The sequence below is a fragment of the Podarcis pityusensis genome, assembly GCF_964106645.2.
Source record: "Podarcis pityusensis genome assembly, chromosome: 2".
In the NCBI taxonomy this organism is placed as follows: domain Eukaryota; kingdom Metazoa; phylum Chordata; class Lepidosauria; order Squamata; family Lacertidae; genus Podarcis; species Podarcis pityusensis.
The window spans coordinates 121,477,806-121,485,005 of NC_138029.1; the positions used below are offsets into that span (position 1 = coordinate 121,477,806).

General features: G+C 46.2%; 1 protein-coding gene across 1 annotated transcript in view; it reads left to right on the top strand.

Annotated features, from left to right (window-relative positions):
* The first annotated feature begins 766 nt into the window (after positions 1-766).
* The window catches only part of LOC308469939 (uncharacterized protein), an 80,299-nt gene continuing 73,865 nt past the window's right edge, over positions 767-7,200 (top strand). The window contains exon 1 of the mRNA XM_080993070.1: positions 767-1,206. The gene's annotated coding sequence lies outside the window, so the exon portion shown is untranslated. The remainder of the gene's footprint in view (positions 1,207-7,200) is intronic.

Genomic DNA, 7,200 nt, shown 5'->3' on the forward strand with positions numbered 1-7,200 from the left:
GTAACTCTCCGTGTAGGGCAGTATATACAGGTGAGATTGTTAATTTGAGGTTTGCATCAGCCATAATCATCACAATTTTAACAAATAAAGGCTTGACGTATCTCACTTTGCATGTCATGAGTCTATCTCATATATTAGTTTCACCTTTTAAGTTGAATTACTGAAATAAATGAACTTTCCCATGATATTCTAATTTTTCGAGTTTCACCTGTAAATTCAATAAATAAAAATTAATTAAATAAAGGAACCTCCCTCATGTTTGTAGTCCATCTTCAAATCTCCGCACTCTCTAGCCTGGTGGCGAGATGGGCTCATCCACAGTTGCTCAGGGAAAATCTCCTGCCCAACAGTGCAACTATTTACTCACCAATAATTTGCTCTTGGCTTTGCAGGACCTGGCTCCCCTCAGATTAGGACAGGGGTCTGCAACCCGCGGCTCCAGAGCCGCATGTGGCTCTTTTACACCTTTGCTGCGGCTCCGGGGCGGATACTAGCGAGGGGAGGAGGCGCATTGTGCGCCCCGACACTCCCCACTGTGGCGGGCGCTGTTCTGGCTGTGACGTCGCATGGGGGCGGTGCGTGTGTTAGTCACGCACCGTCCCGACGTCACCTTCCCGCCCACTGTCAGATCGCGGCTCGGGAGATATATTTGTTTTAAATGTCACAATGGTTTTGCGACTCCCAGTTTTTCAGAAACGGGTCCAAGTGGCTTTTTTTGTCTTAAAGGCTGCAGACCCCTGGATTAGGAGAATCTCCACCGAGACAGAAACTGGCAGAAACGGGAGGAGCTGGTTCAGCCTCCATGGAGAAACGTGACTCCTTTGGCTCTGAAGAAGGAAGAGACGCTTGTGCTTGTCGGCTGAACGCAGTGCGGGATTCTGGGAAAGAACCATGCAGAACAACACAGGTGAGCAAGAGACCCTCAGCTTAGACGTACAATGCTGGCATTTCTGCTCCCGGGAGGCCGAGGGACCCCGAGAGGTTTGCAGCCGACTCCATCTCTGCCGTCCGTGGCTGAAGCCGGGGAGACACACCAAGACTCAGATCCTGGATTTAGTGATCCTGGAGCAGTTCCTGGCTGTCCTCCCCCCGGAGATGGAGAACTGGGTCAGGGAATGTGGAGCGTAGACCAGTTCCCAGGCGGTGGCCCTGGCCAAAGGTTTCCTCCTGAGTCGGGCAGAGGACCAGAAGCAGCAGGAGCAGCAGGTGAGAGACAGTTTCACTGAGATAATAATAATAATAATAATAATAATAATAATAATAATAATAAATGTTTTATTTATATCCCGCCCTCACCAGCCGAAGCTGGGCTCAGAGCGGCTAACATCAAATGTATAACACATTAACATAAAATCAGACAATCAATTAAAATACATCCTCAACTGAGATATTTCCCAGGAGCTGGTAAAGTGAGGGGGAGATACCCTAAAACGTTTCACTAATTGCCCAAAGTCTTCTAGTGTGTTCCAACTCTCCCCAAAAAGTGTTTTCCCTCTTATAATTTTATTTTTGATCGTAGTCCTCATTGCTGTTTCAGGTAAAGGAACAAACTTCAGAGGCAGGAGGCGATTTCTCTGAGGCCAAGGAAACGTTCCTTGTGGTGGCCTATCAATCAGGAAGGTGACGGAGAAACCGCCTTACGGAGTAAGCATAGATGGGCACCTTCGACCAGAAGAATGGCTCCTTGCAAGTTCAGAATGAACATGATGTGGCACTTGTCTGAGTGCCAGTCCCTCAGGTTGCAGGATCCAAGGGGACATATGAAATAAGGCCATCCATCTGCTAAACCAGGGGTAGGCAACCTTCTCAGTCCGGCCCTCAGACGCTCCAGGACTTTGTCTTTTTTTATTATTAATATTTCTTTGTTTCTTATCTTTGCTACTTCTTTATTTTTTTTTTCTTCCCTTATAAATTTTATATTTTATATAATTTTCGTTCTTTTTTTTTTACCTGCTAAGAGATAGTACATAATGTTTGTACAGACATGTAAATTTTTTAATCAATCAAGAATATTAATTAAAAAAGAAGAAGAATGTGTCCTTTTATTTTAAATGCATCTCTGAGTTATTTGTGGGGCCTGCCTGGTGTTTCTACATGAGTAGAATGTGTGCTTTTATTTAAAATGCATCTCTGGGCTATTTGTGGGGCATAAGAATTCATTCATTACCCCCCCCCCCAAAAAAAATATAGTCCGGCCCAGCACATGATCTGAGGGACGGTGGACCGGCCCATGGCTGAAAAAGGTTGCTGACCCCTGTGCTAAACTGATCCCAAACTTCTTGTCTACATGACAAGCATATACTACTGTGAAAAGAGCCGATATCACTTTCCTGAAAAAAGCGAGCAAAAGCAGGGAGACGTTCATCCAAACATAGCAGAGGAAAGCTCCCTCAGAACCACCCAGCCAATCCGAGAACACGTTTCCTCAGTGAAGGTCATGCTGCTCTGCTTGGTTGCTAAGCAGCAGCTCCGCCCACCCCTCTTGGCCAGCTCTCTTTAAACACCACCAGATTTAACCCTTAGCTGATAAACTGCATGATCCCTGCTGTTGACCTTCCAACATTCCTGACCTCTTTGTCTCTCGCAGGTGATGAAACCGTGCTGACGATTCGTACTCAGCCATCTCTCCTTGGGTCACCAAATCAGGTAGAGGGAATCAGCACCGGGGACCCTGCCAGTACCGCTATCTTGCTACCCACTAGGAAGGCTGTCAACGCCACTCTTGAAGATTTGAATCAGGAGTGGGGAACCTAAGGCCTCATGGTAATAATAATAATAATAATAATAATAATAATAATAATAATAAATTTTATTTATATCCCGCCCTCCCCAGCCGAAGCCGGGCTCAGGGCGGCTAACAACAATAAAACAGTACAAAAGTACAGCACAAACAACATTCTAAAATCATTCATTATAAAATTAATTAAATTCAAGCCACTGGCCACCATTGGGCCAGAGCTCCGTGAAGATTGCCGAGGGAGGGAGTCAGGCTGTGCCCTGGCCAAAGGCCTGGTGGAACAGCTCTGTCTTGCAGGCCCTGCGGAAAGATGTCAAGTCCCACAGGGCCCTGGTCTCTTGTGACAGAGTGTTCCACCAGGTCGGAGCCACAGCCGAAAAAGCCCTGGCTCTAGTTGAGGCCAGCCTAACTTCTCTGTGGTCTGGGACCTTCAAGATGTTTTTATTTGAAGACCGTAAGTTTCTCTGTGGGGCATACCAGGAGAGGCGGTCCTGTAGGTACGAGGGTCCTAGGCCGTATAGGGCTTTAAAGGTTAAAACCAGCACCTTAAACCTGATCCTGTACTCCACCGGGAGCCAGGGCAGCTGGTATAGTACCGGAATAATGTGATCTCGCAGCGAAGACCCCATAAGGAGTCTCGCCGTGGCATTCTGCACCCGCTGGAGTTTCTGGGTCAGTCTCAAGGGCAGCCCCACGTAGAGCGAGTTACAATAATCCAGTCTGGAGGTGACCGTCGCATGGATCACAGTGGCTAGGTCAGGGCGAGAGAGATAAGGAGCCAACTGCTTAGCTTGGCGGAGATGGAAAAATGCCACCTTTGTTATAGCTGCAATCTGCGCCTCCATGGAAAGGGAGGTGTCAAAGATTACACCCAAACTCTTAACGGACAGTGCTGGCACTAATTGCGCCCCCGCAAGAGATGGGAGTTGCCCCCCCAATCCCATATCGTCCCGTCCCAGCCACAGGACCTCTGTCTTCGAAGGATTTAGCTTCAACCGACTCCCACGTAACCATCCAGCCACAGCTTCCAAACATCTGGTCAGTGTGTCTGGGGCCGAGTCAGGATGGCCACCCATCAACAGATAGAGTTGGGTGTCATTAGCATACTGATGGCAACCCAGCCCAAAGCTCCGGACAAGCTGGGCAAGGGGGCGCATAAAGATGTTGAAAAGCATCGGGGAGAGTATCGTACCCTGAGGTACTCCACACACCAAGGAGTGGCGCGATGACAATTCCCCCCCAAGCGCCACCCTCTGTCCCCGACCAGAGAGAAACGAGTGCAGCCATTGAAGGACTGTGCCCTGGATCCCCACGTCGGCAAGGCGGTGGTCCAGAAGTTCATGATCGACCATGTCGATCCCTTCTTGGCATCCATCTTGAAGCCAAGCCTCCAGCTCACACTGTTAAACAAACTGTAAAATCCAACAGTTGTTTTTTCCTTTCTCACGCAGGCAGGCAAACTGCATGTTGTTTACGCCCTTTTGCACCTGGCAGCTAAACTCAGGCTGCTATTGAAAGTCCCTTCCAAGAGCACGTAAACTTTGTAGCCAAAACACTCTCTGGTTTTGTTTCGCTTTCCCAGGCTTACATTCACAGTCCAGCCCCTTTGCCAGTAACTTTCCAACTTTCCGTTACCTAGCAACAATGCATTTCAATGGGACTTCTTATCTTAACCACAAAAAATTTGTGGAATGCAGGCCTCTTCTCCCGGAGCTGTATTTTTCCAAAACGCAGCTCCCCGTGAACCAGTGAATTAATCAGACTGACTTTATGTTACCATAAAGCACCAATGCTGCAGCAAGCAAAGGCTCTAGCAGCTCAGCCAGCTGCTTGTGGCTGGAAAGCCAGACAGGATGTTTGTGACTGTTGCCATGGAAACAAAGGGGCAGTCCATTCTGTATTGAGCACCGGATGTTAGCTCAGTGTGTGTGTGTCATATGACCCGTACTGGATGTACTTGGGAGGAGTTTCTTCTTGCTGTTGTTGAGTGCAGACATGATTCTCTGTACTGATGTAAGAGGCAGAAATAAATGATGTAAATAGTTTTCTGTCTGCTTCTTTCCCCTCCCTGGGGACACCAAAGGGGAGAGAGGAAGAACGGTGTGTTCCTCTCATACATCTGAGAAGAATCGCCGGACCTCGCCTGCTTATCAGCAGAGTGGAGACGCGGGGAGGTCGACAGGAATATCTGCCGGTGCCTACGCTGTGGCACATTCCTCTGACCCAGGCAGAATTCCAACAGTCGAAAGCTGTTGACAGATCTAGAAGAATCAGCAGCCCCGACACAGGCTCCCAGGTGGGGGAAAAAAATTCTCCAGCCTCTACAATGGTACCTTGGTTCTCAAACGCCTTGGTACTCCAACAACTTGGAACCCAAACACCGCAAACCCGGAAATAAGTGTTCCAGTTTGCAAACTTTTTGGGAGCCGGATGTGCTCCGTTTTGAGTGCCTTGATTCAATTTTGAGTGTTACGCTTCTCTTTTGAGTGTTACGCTGAGGCCTGTCTGTGTCTGCTATTTATTTTGCATTATTGTTTTTGCGGCTCCTTTTGTTTTGTTTTTGGGACTGTGTGGAACCCAGTTCAGCTACTGATTGAATGATTCTGTGGTTGCAGTATATTGTTTATTGCTTTCATTTTATGGATCAACTGATGTTTAATTGCTGTTTTAGGGGTTGTTTTCAGAAGTCTGGGGCGGATTAATGCCTTTTGCAATACTTTCTATGGGAAAGCGCACCTTGTTTTGGAATGCTTTGGTTTGGGAACAGACCTCCGGAATGGATTAAGTTTGAGAACCAAGGTACCAATGTATATTAATCCTGAGGGTAATGCCCATTCACCTCCCCTTAACAAGGCTTTGGGATTTTGCTTGTAGGCCGGTCTATTTTGATATTTGCAAGGAAGCATTTCTCCCCCTCTCCCCCTCTCTCTCAGGACTCAGTTTCACTGAAGAGGAATGGGCTCTGCTGGGTCCTGACCAGAGAGCCCTGCACAGCCGAATAATGAAGGAGATTTGCAGGATCGTGTCCTCTCTCGGTATGGTTCCCTTTTACTCTGCTTGATGATAATATATTTTCAGAAATGCAAGTAACTTAATTGGGAATACTCAATGGGTTTAACGACTGTGTGTCAGCATCACAATTCTTATTCTTTTGGTCCAGCAAGATTTATCTATTTGTGTATATCTTCTGGATATCTCTTTCTATAGCTCTGCTTCTGTTTATCTACCGTTTTCCCATTTAACAAAATTCCACAGGAGGATTAACCCTGGTCAGATGCCAGCAGAAAAAGTAAAAATTATTATCACATTATTTGTAACAATGATTCATTGATTTCCTTAAATATGATTGCCTTCTATGGTGAAACTTACCAGAAGAATAAGGAATCAAGATAACATTTTTTTAAAATAAAAGAATGGAAATGGTTTATTGAATATTTACAGATAAATTGTAAACAGATAAAAACATTGGAAGGATTATTCTAATAACCTGCAGTTTCATACCAGTATATATTTAAAGAAGAGGAATAAATGAACAAATTAAGTTAATTTGGATATGCAGAAGATATTAAAAATAAATTTAAGGAACCGCAGAAAGAGGGGGAAGGAAGTCAAACCTTGAAATGTCAAAATGATTGTAAAATTAGTGAAATGTATTTTACGTGAAAAGTATTTTAAAAATATTTTTACAAAATAATTGATTGCCTTCTAAACCACCGTCTCAAGGCAATTTATACAAAAAATGTTTTAAGAAGCAGTTATATACACAAAGGCAACAAATAAAAATAAGACTAAAACCGTAACAAGTGGACACCCATTATTAAAATTTATTTATCCAGCTGGAAAAGGTCCCAATTCCCTCCCCCCCCCCAAAAGGGATGCCATTCCACAGAACACAGACAGAGACACTAAAAGCCCCGTTCTGGGTCTGTGCTTTGGAGATCTTTGGAACTTGCAGGAGAATCTCTGCTGTATATCTGGGACTGAGCAGAACAGGGACTTGCATGCGAGTACAAACTCCTTGAACTCAGCCCAGTAGCAGATTGGTAGCAAATGCAAATCCCACTAGCAGGCTGTTCTATGCTGGCAGTAGTTTCCTCCCACAAGCCTGACGTGGATGGCACTGTGGTCTAAACCACTGAGCCTCTGGGGCTTGCTGATGGCAAGGTTGGCGGTTCGAATCTGTGCGAGGAGTGAGCTCCTGCTGCTTTGCCCCAGCTCCTGCCAACCTAGCAGTTCGAAAGCACACCGGCGCAAGTAGGTAAATAGGTACCACTGTGGCAGGAAAGCAAACGGTGTTTTCGTGAGTTCTGGTTTCCATCACAGTGTTCCATTGCGCCAGAAGCGGTTTATTCCTGCTGGCCACATGACCCCGAAAGCTGTCTGTGGACAAACGCCAGCTCCCTCGGCCTGAAAGCAAGATGAGCGCTGCAACCCCATAGCTGCCTTTGACTGTCTTAACTGTC